General features: G+C 42.3%; 1 pseudogene; it reads left to right on the forward strand.

Annotated features, from left to right (window-relative positions):
* Positions 1-2,728: 2,728 nt before the first annotated feature.
* LOC121155347 lies at positions 2,729-3,465 on the forward strand (annotated as a pseudogene).
* The last annotated feature ends 8,535 nt before the right edge of the window (positions 3,466-12,000 follow it).

Genomic DNA, 12,000 nt, shown 5'->3' on the forward strand with positions numbered 1-12,000 from the left:
TGCTTTCCCAGGTCACAGGCAGGGAGCTGGAAGGGAAGCGGGGCTGCCAGGTTATAGAACCGGCGCCCATATGGGATCCCGGGCGTGCAAGGCGAGGACCTTAACCACTGCGCCACCGCGTGGGGCCCTTTAAAGTCACTCTTAACCTTAGTTTTTGTGCATATGAAAGCTGGAAAAATACTTATTTCCTGATAGCACAGTATTTGAAAACTCTGTCAATCCTAAAATGGTTATTCATTTAATTTGTTTTGTATAGTTCTATTGACTCCATACTTCACCCAGGCACCCAAAACAAAACAAAAGCAAAAGCAAACAAAAAACAGCAACAGAGAAAAAGCATACACTTGCTTTAAATTTCACTGTTTCTCTTTAAATCTTATTTAAACTTAGAACAGAGTTTTTACAACTTGCATGAATGTTGGTATTTTTGTTGTTTTACAGGCTGAGCTGTTCAATTCTCATTATGTTTTCTGCTTGCTTTCTGATTTGGGGAAATGAGGTCATCTAATGGAAAGCATGTCTCGGGTTCTTGTGAATCTGCTTTGCCTTCATCTTCCTAAAACTCCACATCCAGACTTATCAGCATAGATTGAATGTCTACATGTATTTGATATGACCTGACTCTGTGCTTGAAATATACTAATGGCTTGAAAAAGAGATTGCATTTCTGTCTTTTCCCATCTTTTTATACATATTTCTGCATTGAAAGCATCTGTTCTTTGACATCTTTGGAAATTGAAATGAAGAAAATACCACAAGATCCTCTGACCATTTCCAATGTTGAACTCTTCTGTATGCTCCTCCAGTTGTATCAGGCATGAACAGTTAACAGTTGGCAATGTTTTTACATTTTAAAAACTGCTTTCTCATATAACACCTTGTTATATTTCCTTATTTTTTTGTAGAGGGTTGGGAAATGTGTTTTTTGTTTGTTTTCCGTGAGGAACCATCTGGATATCCATGTCCCTGCAAAGTCATACAAAATTATCAACTGCAAAATTAGCCTGCTGGGACTGGCATTATGGCACAGCAGGTAAAGCCACTGTCTGTGCCGCTGGCAACCTATATGCGCAACTGGTTTGAGTCCCAGCTGCTGTACTTCTGATTCAGCTCCCTGATAGTGTGCCTGAGAATGCAACAGAAGATGGTCAAGTCCTTGGGCCCCTGACCTCATTTGGGGATTTCGGACTTGCCTTTCATCTGGCACACATCTAGCTATTATAGCCATTTGGCGAGTGAACCTACACATTCTCTCTCTCTCTACTTCTCTTTCTCTCTTTTTCTATCTTTCTCTCTTCTCTCTGTGTGTCTTTCCTTCTCTCTATCTGTGTAAACTCTGCCTTTCAAATAAATAAACTAATCTAAAAAAATAAAAAAAACCTGCTATAAATTCATGGAATTTCAAGTCCCACCTGCAATTGCTTTGCAAGGGCCAGATCAGATGCCTCATGGATCCTAAATGACCCCTGAGCTGCGTGTTCCACACCCCAGCTGTACAGCATGTTTGGTGATTCACACTTCCCCATGAAGATATGGATGTTATAGCACTCAGTGCTAGAAATGCTGGAGAGGCCAGCTGAACTGTATGTTGTCATTGGTGCTCATCATTCATCACTGATTCAAAAAGATCTGATTTTTATCTCTTGTTCAATCTAACATCAGATGTTGCGAGAGATATAAATATATAAACAGCTGCTCAACACACACAGTCTTTGCTGAGAAGTAATTTAAAGACATACTGCTTGTTACCTGCAAGCCCTTTTAGGGTTGCTTCTCTGATTAGAAGACTTAACTTTTGTTTCTTAAAGATTTATTTATTTTTATTAGAAAGGCATGTTTATGGAGAAAAGGAGAGATGGAAAGATCTTCCTTCTCTGGTTCACTCCCCCATGACCGCAACAGCTAGAGCTGAGCTGATCCAAAGTCAAGAACAAGGGGTTTCTTCCAGGTATCCCATGCAGGTGTAGGGCTCCAAGACCTTGGGCCATCCTCCACTGCTTTCCCAGGCTGCAGAGGAACAGCTAGGGCATGAACTGGTAGCCATTTGATATCCTGACATTTGAGGTAGAGGATTAACCAATTGAGCCATAGCACCAAGCCCAACAAATCTTTTCTTTTTAAAAAACAAATTTCTTTTACTGGAGAGGCAGAATTTACAGAGAGAGAAGGAGAGAGAGAGGTCCTCCATCCACTGGTTACTCCCCAGATGGCTGAAACAGATAGAGCTGAGCCAATCTGAAACTGGCAGACAGGAGCTTCTCAGTCTCGTATGTGGGTGCAGGTTCCCAAGGCTTTGGGTCATCCTCTATTGCTTTACCAGGCCACAAGCATGGTGTCCCACTTTGAAGCTTTTCTAAACTGTTCTCTACTCTCTAAGATCTAGGAAGAAAGTATCAGGTATGCAGCCACTTTGGAATCCAGGCACAGTTTTCCATCACTCATCAAATTTCTGTGTGTGTGTGATTTAAACAGAAATCTGCACTTTGCCAGTGGTGGCAAAGTCAGCTAAACCAAAAGTTACTTTTCTATGGAGAAGAGAGAAGAGGTTGATTTTTTTTTCTGTCGTTTCCATTTGGAGCACAGTCTCTTCTCCTACTGACATAGTATCTAGCATGGACACTGGTGTATAAGGTGGACCTCAGGAATTCTGGACTTACTGCAGCTGGTGAGAAGTGTTTAGGGCGGGTTGTGAGCTCTCCTCCAGACCCTAAGACACACACACAAAACCATGAGCTGTGTGCCATGGACAGGAGACAAGGGCAAGTGCGTGTCGCTGGAGCTGCCCCTGGCGGCGCCTGCCCACATCTGCCACGAGAAGCAGCGGCGGGAGTTCTGTGCCTTGCATGCTCTCAACAAAGTCTTCCAGGACGGCAGTGCCTTCACTCGGGACGCCCTGCAGGAGATTTTCCAGAGGTTGTCTCCGAACACCATGGTGACACCCCACAAGAAGAGCATGCTGGGTAGTGGGAACTATGACCTGAACGTCATCATGGCAGCACTTCAGACCAAAGGCTTTGAGGCCGTGTGGTGGGACAAGCGCAAGGATGTCAGCGTCATCGCCCTCACCAATGTCATGGGCTTCATCATGAATCTGCCCTCCAGCCTGTCCTGGGGTCCACTGAAACTGCCCCTCAAAAGGCAGCATTGGATCTGTGTGGGGGGAGGTGGGCGGGGCCTACTACAACCTAAACTCAAAACTCAGGGCACCCGAATGGATCCGAAGGGAGAGCAAGCTCAGGAAGTTTCTGAGGCATCACCTGCGAGGGAAGAACTGTGAACTTTAGCTGGTGGTCCCAGAAGAGGTGGAGGCCCATCAGAGCTGGAGGGCTGATGCGTAACATCCCACTGCGCCTTGCCCTTGCCCCTACCCTCCAGTCCTCTGTGATGTGTTGCGGCCTCAGCTCACCACGGGGCCGCCCTTGCCACTTTCCAAACATCTCACCAGGGTGTCTTCCCTCAGATTTGGTAGTGCAGTAAGAGCAGCACGTGGAGGTTCCCAGAAACGCCTGGCGTTGTCCGCCCCTGGAAAGGCAGGTGGGCCCAAGCATGCTGATGGACGGACAGGACGAAGGCCCTGCTGTTGACATCGCCTCCTCCCTCCCTTTGCCGCAGCACCAGCGGCTCTGAGATGCAGGAATGCACAGCGGTGGAACTGGCTCCAAGGAGCCAGAGCGTTAGGGTCTCTCAGGAAACCATCTCCAAACCCCACCGGTGGCCCACATGCTGCCGCCCACCCTTACCACCGCCCTGTGCCCCCGCCCTAAGGGGAGTTGGAGCTTTATAAGAAGTTCACCGAGATTCCAAGCCAGCAGGTAAGCCGTGCAGTGTTATAGGTGAGAACCCCAAGAGGATGTGGCAGGAGCCAGCTGGGAGAGGCAGGATCTGGCTGCACTCCTGTTTGGTCCCTGCCCTTTCACCACACTGAGTTAAGAGGCTCTGGTACAAAAGCAGCTTTCCCAGTCAGCCCACTCCAGCATCAGGCCCCACTGGTTTGGGAGTTGAGTGGAAAGCAGAGCCTCTGAGGCTGGGCTGCTGTCACGAGAGGCCTTGGCCTCGGGATGGGTGGTCACGGGTGTCAAAACTGCCCCACATCCTGACAGTTACTAACCACTCCTCTGTAACTTTGGGAAGTAAAGAGAGGGAGTCAGTGCAGCCCACATTGCTGCCCACGTGCTTACCGTGGCCTCAAGGCACTTGGCCGTCTCAGCAGCCTGAGAGCTGTCCCACCTGCCGGCCAGCCTGCCTGCCTGCACGGGCTCGCGTGCCCATCACAAGCAAGCTCAGCTGGCCGAGGCTATGGCTTCCCCAGGACCCGAGTGCATGTCCACACCAGCACTATGTCTGCACATGCGCCTCCTGGCCGTGTCCGATGCTGAGTGCCAGAAGCTGCCGAGCAGTGGTCGCATCGCTGGCTGCAGTCCCATCTGCTGACCTGCTTGGCACCCCGGGGCACCCCTCCCCCCCCGCACCACGACATTCCAGCCATCACCAGCCAGAATGACAGCCCACCCTGCTGCTTGTCACAAGCCAGACTGTGGGGCCCTGGGCACCATGGAAAGCCATTTCTTGGAAAGGGGGGACAACCCCTCCACACATCTGCCCAGGCCGTGCGCCCACCTGGGCTGTGCACACCTGCCTGGCCTGGAGCCAATCGTACGCCGAGCCCTTGAGCCAGTGGGAGATGCAGATACTTCGACAGTTCAGGGCCAGTTTTCCCTGTTCACATCCTATCCTGGTGTTTAGGAACAGGACCCAGGCTGAGGCCCCAGGGCAGCAGGCCCACTTCTGGGGAGGGAGGGAGGGAGGCCTGACCTGATGCCCAGTGGGGGGCAGCTCGAGGCTTCTTGTTTTTCTTGCTTTTGTTCCCTAATTTTTTTGTTGTTGTTGGCCTTGTGCTGGGTTTGTTTACAGAAGATGTATTTTGTTTAACCAAATAGTAAACATGGAAAACTACCAAAAAAAAAAAAAATTGGTGAGTGACAAAGCTCAGCCCAAGCTTTTATTTTCTCTTGCTGTCCCTGTAGTAATTGCCTTTCTCTTATCTCTCACCCTGGGAGACCTTATTGCCTCTTCTACTTTGGATTCTGAAATCATTTCCCTTTCAAAAAAAGGGACATAAAAGCTGTCAAAAGTTCATGTCCTTAACAATGTGTATTGAAATTTTGTCTCAACCATCGGGCATCCAAAATAGAAGAGTTGATCCGAAATAGCATTGGGAACACAATATCAAGACTGATAAAATTTCCCAGCTAAATATAATTGACCAAATTCTGACTAGAAATAGCAGAATAATAAATTATATCATGCTTGCAAATCCAGTTTTTCAGCTACGTTATTTAAATACTAACGTTTATCAATGACAAAGTTATAAAAATAGTTGCTTTCAAAATGAGTAGGACAAGGCACCTGTTTGCGATGCCCAGTTTGGGTCCCTGGTTACACCACATCCAGTCCAGCTTCCTGCCAATTCACACACAGTCTGAAAAGCAACAGATGATGGCTCATGTAATGAAGTTTTTGCCACCCACATGGGAGGCTCCTGGCTATTGTTTTTAAACAAAACTGAAAATTAAATAGCTATAAAAACCTGAAATGAGTAAAGCATACATTTAAAGGCTCAGTGGAAGGGAATATAACTTCATCATAATACTCTGATATTACACAGATACAGAAAATACTGTGTTCATTTTTAATTCCATAAAACTGTCACTATTATTATAATCTGTTCAAACATCTGTGCATTTCTGGTGTGAGATCAATGCCAGACATATAGTGTATATTCAGCAGATCTTTAGTGCTGTGCAAAGCCATTTTTTTATTTGAAATTCAGTACCCGGAGTGGAAGACTCTATGATACAAATTTTAAAAGCGACCTCCTGGGGGATTAATCATCCTGTCCAAATTCATACACAGATAATATGTGCAAGGCTGCCTTTCAAAACCGAGTCTTAACATTCCAGGTTCCTGCAATTCTTTCTTAACTTTCAAGCTTCAGTTTAGAGAAGGAGGAAGGACTGAGAATTCAGTAGCCTTTTCATTGGCATTCAGTATAATTCTAAAATACCAAAATAAAAATCCAACTGCTTTTACTAAGTTAGAAAACCATAAATCAAACTAGACATAGTTACTATTAAAACACATTTTAGCCCCAAAAGTAATTGAGTAGGGTTTTTTTTGTTTGTTTTTTTGTTTTTTGGTTTTGTTTTTTTTTTTTTTTTTTAGGGTTAAAATGAGAGGGAAAGCACAGGGTGTGGGAACAAAAGCAGCCATGCTGTTTGTGAGCTGTCAACATCTCTTCGTATGAATGAGTAAGCAATTATCACAAGAGAAATGAAAAATAAGCCGCAATTAAGCACTGGTTGGTTGTAAGAGTGTTCCTCTGGGGGTAATTATTCTTTATTGCGTTCTAGCAGAAGTGCTTTGCACATAATATAAAACCTTCTATTTTCATTCTCATGGTTATATTTGATCCCTGTTTTTAAACTCAAGATTTTAACAAATTGTTTTCCTAATGTGATTCACATTTAATAAACCTTTAGAGTTTATACATTAGATGTTAAGAACATTTTAAAATAGCTAGTACCTCATTATTTGACATGAACAAGAGACCATTGTTTATTTGGTCCAATAATCAGAAAACATTTAATAATTTCACAGTAATTAGAGCTGTTCAGAAACAGAACAAAGTCACAAACTCCATGTCACTATAATCCGTGTGGTAAGGCTGTTAGAAGTTCAGCAGAGCAAATCCCAGTACTCTCGCAGGATGCACTAGTTGATTTTCGTGTTAAATAAAGATAAATATTTAAACCATCCTAATTTCAAAAAGATTTGCAACTGGTTTATGCTAACAGTATGAATTCCACCACAAAATTGTAGCATAATCTAAAGACAAATAATACATGAAGGGGAAGGGGGAGAAAGTTGTTCCAATATTCACGGTTGGGGGATGACCATTTGGTGCAGTGGTCAGAACGCTTCTTGGCACACCTACATCTCATTTCAGATAACCTGATTCAGGCTTTGGCTCCTCTACTTTTGATTCAGCTTCCTGCAAATGTGTAGCCTTGAAGGTCACAAAGTGACAGCTGAAGAACTTGGATCTCTGCTACCCATGGGACAGACTTAGATAGAGTTGTGGGCTCCATGTTTTGGACTGGCCCAATTCTAGATGTTGTAGGAATTGGGTTGTAAACCAGTGGATGGAAGAGTTCTCTCGTTCTCTGTTTTGATCTCTTATTTCTGACTTTCAAATGAAATAAAATAAAATTTTTGAAACTTCATGGCTAAGAAAAACAATTGAACTTGTACAAAATGTAATCATGAGCTCCTGACGGAAACAGTAATTAATGATTTTTGGATTCTAAAGTTCTTTGAGGTTTTGTATATTCTGTCCCTGCACAGGAATAAGTGAAGTCAACAAGTAATGTCAATGAGAGAAAGTTTCACAGGGAAGGTAGCAGGCTTTTTCAAGTGAATGTATCTTCAAGATCTGGTCTTGGTGAAATTCAAAGAAAGAGAATACGGTGTGAGCGGGAATGACACGGTGAGGCATTAAGTTCCTGGACATGTCATCCAAATAGCTGGAGGCACTGAAGATGACTGAGAGTATCCACGTTACAAAGCCCTCCATTACTACCCGAAGCAGAGTGCGTACCCCTACTGATCTAAAAACCTTCAGTGACATCTTCTTGCCTACATGACAAAATCTTCAGTCTTCACCTTGGCCATCAGGACCCTGTATGATCCACCCTTTGCACCTTTGCAATCCCAGTTCCACTGGATCACTATGGTAGGCGTCTTCCAAACCTTCCCTTCATCTTTCAGGTGATGATCCTCTTAATAAAAGTGCAGTCTGCCCTTTCACTAACCCAACTATTAATCACTGAAATTTCATTTTTGCATTCCTTTGATGGAGATGACCGCCTTGACCTTCCTCTTTCCTCATCTGTTAATTCTAATATTAAATCATTAATTCTTTATACAACCTGCTATTTTCCTTTGTATCATTTATAATAAACCCTTTGTACTTTTATTTATTTGAAGTCTTGCATGGGGCATGGGAACACATGGATTAGTATATGTACCTACATGGTTTCTATCTATCTCCACTAATCCATAAATGATTGAAAAATAAATGAATGAGAAGGGGCAAGTATTTTCTGCAAAACTTCAAGGACAAGTAGAGACAAAGAGAAAGATCTTTTGTCTACTGTTTTACTCCCCAAGTGGCCACAATGGCCAGAGGTGAGCTGATCTGTAGCCAGGAGCCAGAAGCTTTTTCTGGGTCTCCCACTTGGGTGCAGGGTGGCTTTGGGCCATCATCTACTGCTTTCCCAGACCACAAGCGGGAAGCTGGATAGGAAGTGGAACACAAATCAGTTCTCATATGGGATCCTGGTATATGCAAGGCACTGATTTAGCCAGTAGGCTATTACACCAGGCTTGATAAGTCATGTTTATGGTATCTTTGATGTTATCTGGTGATATAGGTGCTTCAGGTCTGTCTTGTTCATTCAAATAAATCTATAACTCCAATCTAATTATAAAGTCACATTACACAAGAACAAACTGAGAAACCTCTGAGAAACTGTCACAGATGTATAGAAACTGCAGAGATACAATCACGCTATTTAATTAACTGAATTAGACTCTGGAACAGAAAACTTCATTAGTGAAAGAAAAGGGGGATATATTCCATTAGACCATGGAGTTTAGTGACTAGTTTTCAACCAGTTGTTTTAAAGATTTTCTGAAGATTAATTATTTGCTTGAAAAACACAGCTATATAAACAGAAGAGGGAGAGACAGAACATGAGATCTTCTCTCCATTGATTTGCTCCCCAAAGTCTGCAACAGCCAGTGCTGAGCCAGGCTAGTACTGAGCCACAAATTCTCTCTCAGTCTCTTACATGGGTGAAAGAAATCCAAATACTTGGGCCATCATCCACTTGCAATATCCCAGGCACATTATCTGGTAGCTGGAATGGAGGTGGAGCAGTTGAGTTGCAAACCAGTGCTCAGATGAGATGCCATCAACAAAGACTATAGCTCAACCACCATGCCACAACACCAGCGTCTTGTTGAGCTTACATCAGTTCATTGATATTGATAAGTAGTGTGTGGTTTTGTGAAATTTCAACATCAGGTGTTCAGGAGGTATTTATGTTGTCTGCAACTCTTCTGTAAAACCAAAAACTGCTGAAAAATAAAAATCTAAAAATATCTTCTCCAACTAAACTATAGCTGTATTAGCAGGTTTGACCTCTGTAATGGTCACTGGTGTGTCATTCATGTTTAAAACAGTAGTGAGACATGGGTCCATGGTTGACTACTTATGAACTATATCATTAAGATATCCCATGTTTATGTCTAGTTTTCCCAACTATGGAAAGAGAAATATAATGTGCAGATTGCAGGACATGGCATATTAGGCTACTTCAAAAAGCTTATGGAAAAATAGAACTAAATGGTAAGCTCATTTTGGCACAATAAAAGTTTTGAAATCCATATGCACTTTAAAAATAATACATAGCAGTTTTACAATTTTTGTGCCAAAATTAAGAAATCTTTTCTTCCAGACTTTCATAAAATTTTTGAAGCACTCTCATATGGAATGCACACACAATGATTGGTTAGTTATTACATTGTACTTCCCATTTAATCATTGCTGAAGGACTTCATGAACGTCAGGGACAATGTTTGATGAAAGACTGAAGAGGTTTGAGACACAGGCTAGTGCACTTACAGTGGAATGGAGGCTCCATAGGCACAGTTGAGGGACTGGCAGAGCGAGCACACGAGTAATCTGTGGAGGATGGAATTAGGAGTAGTACTATTGTGTATGTTTGAGAGCCTAATATTTTTGACTGGTAGTGACTGTTGACAAGGAAGAGCAATTGCGTTCCCTCGGGCTTTACTCCAGCACACCTACACCATTCATTTGCATACCACCTGTCCCTGCTTGCCTGCTATAGTGGCAGAGTTGAGCATCAATGACAGGAAAATGCATGGCACACAATGCCAAAAATCCTGATCATGTGGCTGTGTACAGGAAAGCCTGCTGACTGCTGCTTTATATCAACCCTGCTTGTGTTTAAGGAGTTAAGAACACAGCCCCTGCAGAGCCTACTGGAGGCCTTTGAGGGCAACAGAGGACTACATATAATGCCATCTGCATTTCTCCTTTCACTTCTGCTTTTCTTTTCATTTGGTCTCAGCTTTTTCTCTCTCCCATGCGCAGCACACCGCCACCATGCAGTTCAAGTGGGACATCGTGTGCTTCCTATCACTAAGATTTAAAAAGTCTCAGTTGCATGCAACTCATCCCATTTTTTTTTTCTTTACACAAATGGGAGATGGTTTGGTGTCACCATGTGTGATCTTGGGCAAGTTATATAATGTCTTGAAACTTCAGTTTCCTCATCAATAGAGATGTTATTTACTCTTAGGACTATGACAGTGAAGTGACATCAAGTTACTGGAGCAAAATTTTTATTCTAAAAAAGTGATTATTATTGTTGCTCCTACTAACAAGTATAAGTTGATTACTAAGATTTTCAGCCATACAACTGCATAATTTCATGCAAGTTATTTAACTTCTTTTTACCTTATTTTTCTCATCTACAAATCAAAGGTAATTACAATACCGATCATGTTGGTTTATAATAAAAACTTAGACCCAAACCTGCTTTTAGTGAGCAATTATCTGTTGCTAGCGCTTGTCACTAATTGTCATGATACATGAGAATTGAGACTGAGAGTTATGATTCAAATACAGTATCAGGGTAGAGTGGGAAGTACCACTACACTTCTAAATCTGTATTATGAAATCTGCTCACCTTACACAAATTAAATAATTTTAAAATGGAATATGAGATGGAACACAATTTTTGAAATACTGAGCTAAGCTTTTGTACAAATCTAAAAGGATTGTTGGAGGAATGAAATAAAAGGATAACACATTGCTATCTCATCCTATACCAAAGAGTCATAGATTCTTTTTTAATTCTTTATTTTATGACACAGTTTAATAGGCATTGGTGCTTCCCCTCCGTTTCTCCCCATTCCCCCAATGCTTCCTCTCCAGTCTTTCAACAGACGCCTTTGAGTACCCTCAGAAGTCTGCCATCCTGCCATTGACGTGTCTCCCAACAATGTCGGAGCTTAGCTGTTGTTTCTCTGTGAAACCATTTTGCATTGCAAGTGTGGGGATATACTTCTCTCTGTTTCTTCCTATGGACATATTTATTTCTACTGTGCTTCCATTACACCTCCCCTTAGGTACAGATGCCCACAGGTTGAGAAGGAAAAAAGAAAGAAAAAAATTAAATAAAATGAAATAGTGAGCCTATATCATCATGGTGTTGTAAAACTTGTAGCAGGGGTATCAATACGATACAAGGGTGGCACAAAAGAGTGTCCAATACCTTCCTGCAGAAATTAATGCTAGCTATGACCCGTGTGGTTCAAATGTGAGTAAACTTTCTTATCAACCCAATCGCCTTTATAAAAGTTCAACATTGTAATTATTTGCTGTAGATTTTATAACCTCCTACAGTTTCCTTAAGTTCCTGTACCAAAAAGAGCAGTTGATATCAAGGCCCACTGGGTGTTCCAGTTATAAATAGCAGGAAATCTACAAAGTGTTTGTTGTAAGAAGAATGGGATTGAAACTCATGCTTGAATACATAAAAGCACAATATGTTCTCCAGCTCTGTGTGGCACCTGCGTGGAGCAGTTGAGTCATATGTTTCAGAAATTATACTTTTAAAATTATTATGTAGCTTTAAAAAGGGGAAAATGCACTTTTGCAGAAAAAGTAAACACATGTTGGTTGTTAAAATAACTTCACAAGATTCTTCAAATTATTTTAAGTTGTCACACTTTTTTTTTAATCTCATAGCATATGCAGAAACTTCTTATAAAACAAGTAAGGTAAATAAACTAAAAGCATTCAAGTATATCATGAAAAGCTATATATCATGAAAATAAATGATA

This window comes from Ochotona curzoniae, unplaced genomic scaffold (assembly GCF_017591425.1).
Source record: "Ochotona curzoniae isolate NIBS_2020 unplaced genomic scaffold, NIBS_Ocur_1.0 contig_291, whole genome shotgun sequence".
NCBI lineage: Eukaryota > Metazoa > Chordata > Mammalia > Lagomorpha > Ochotonidae > Ochotona > Ochotona curzoniae.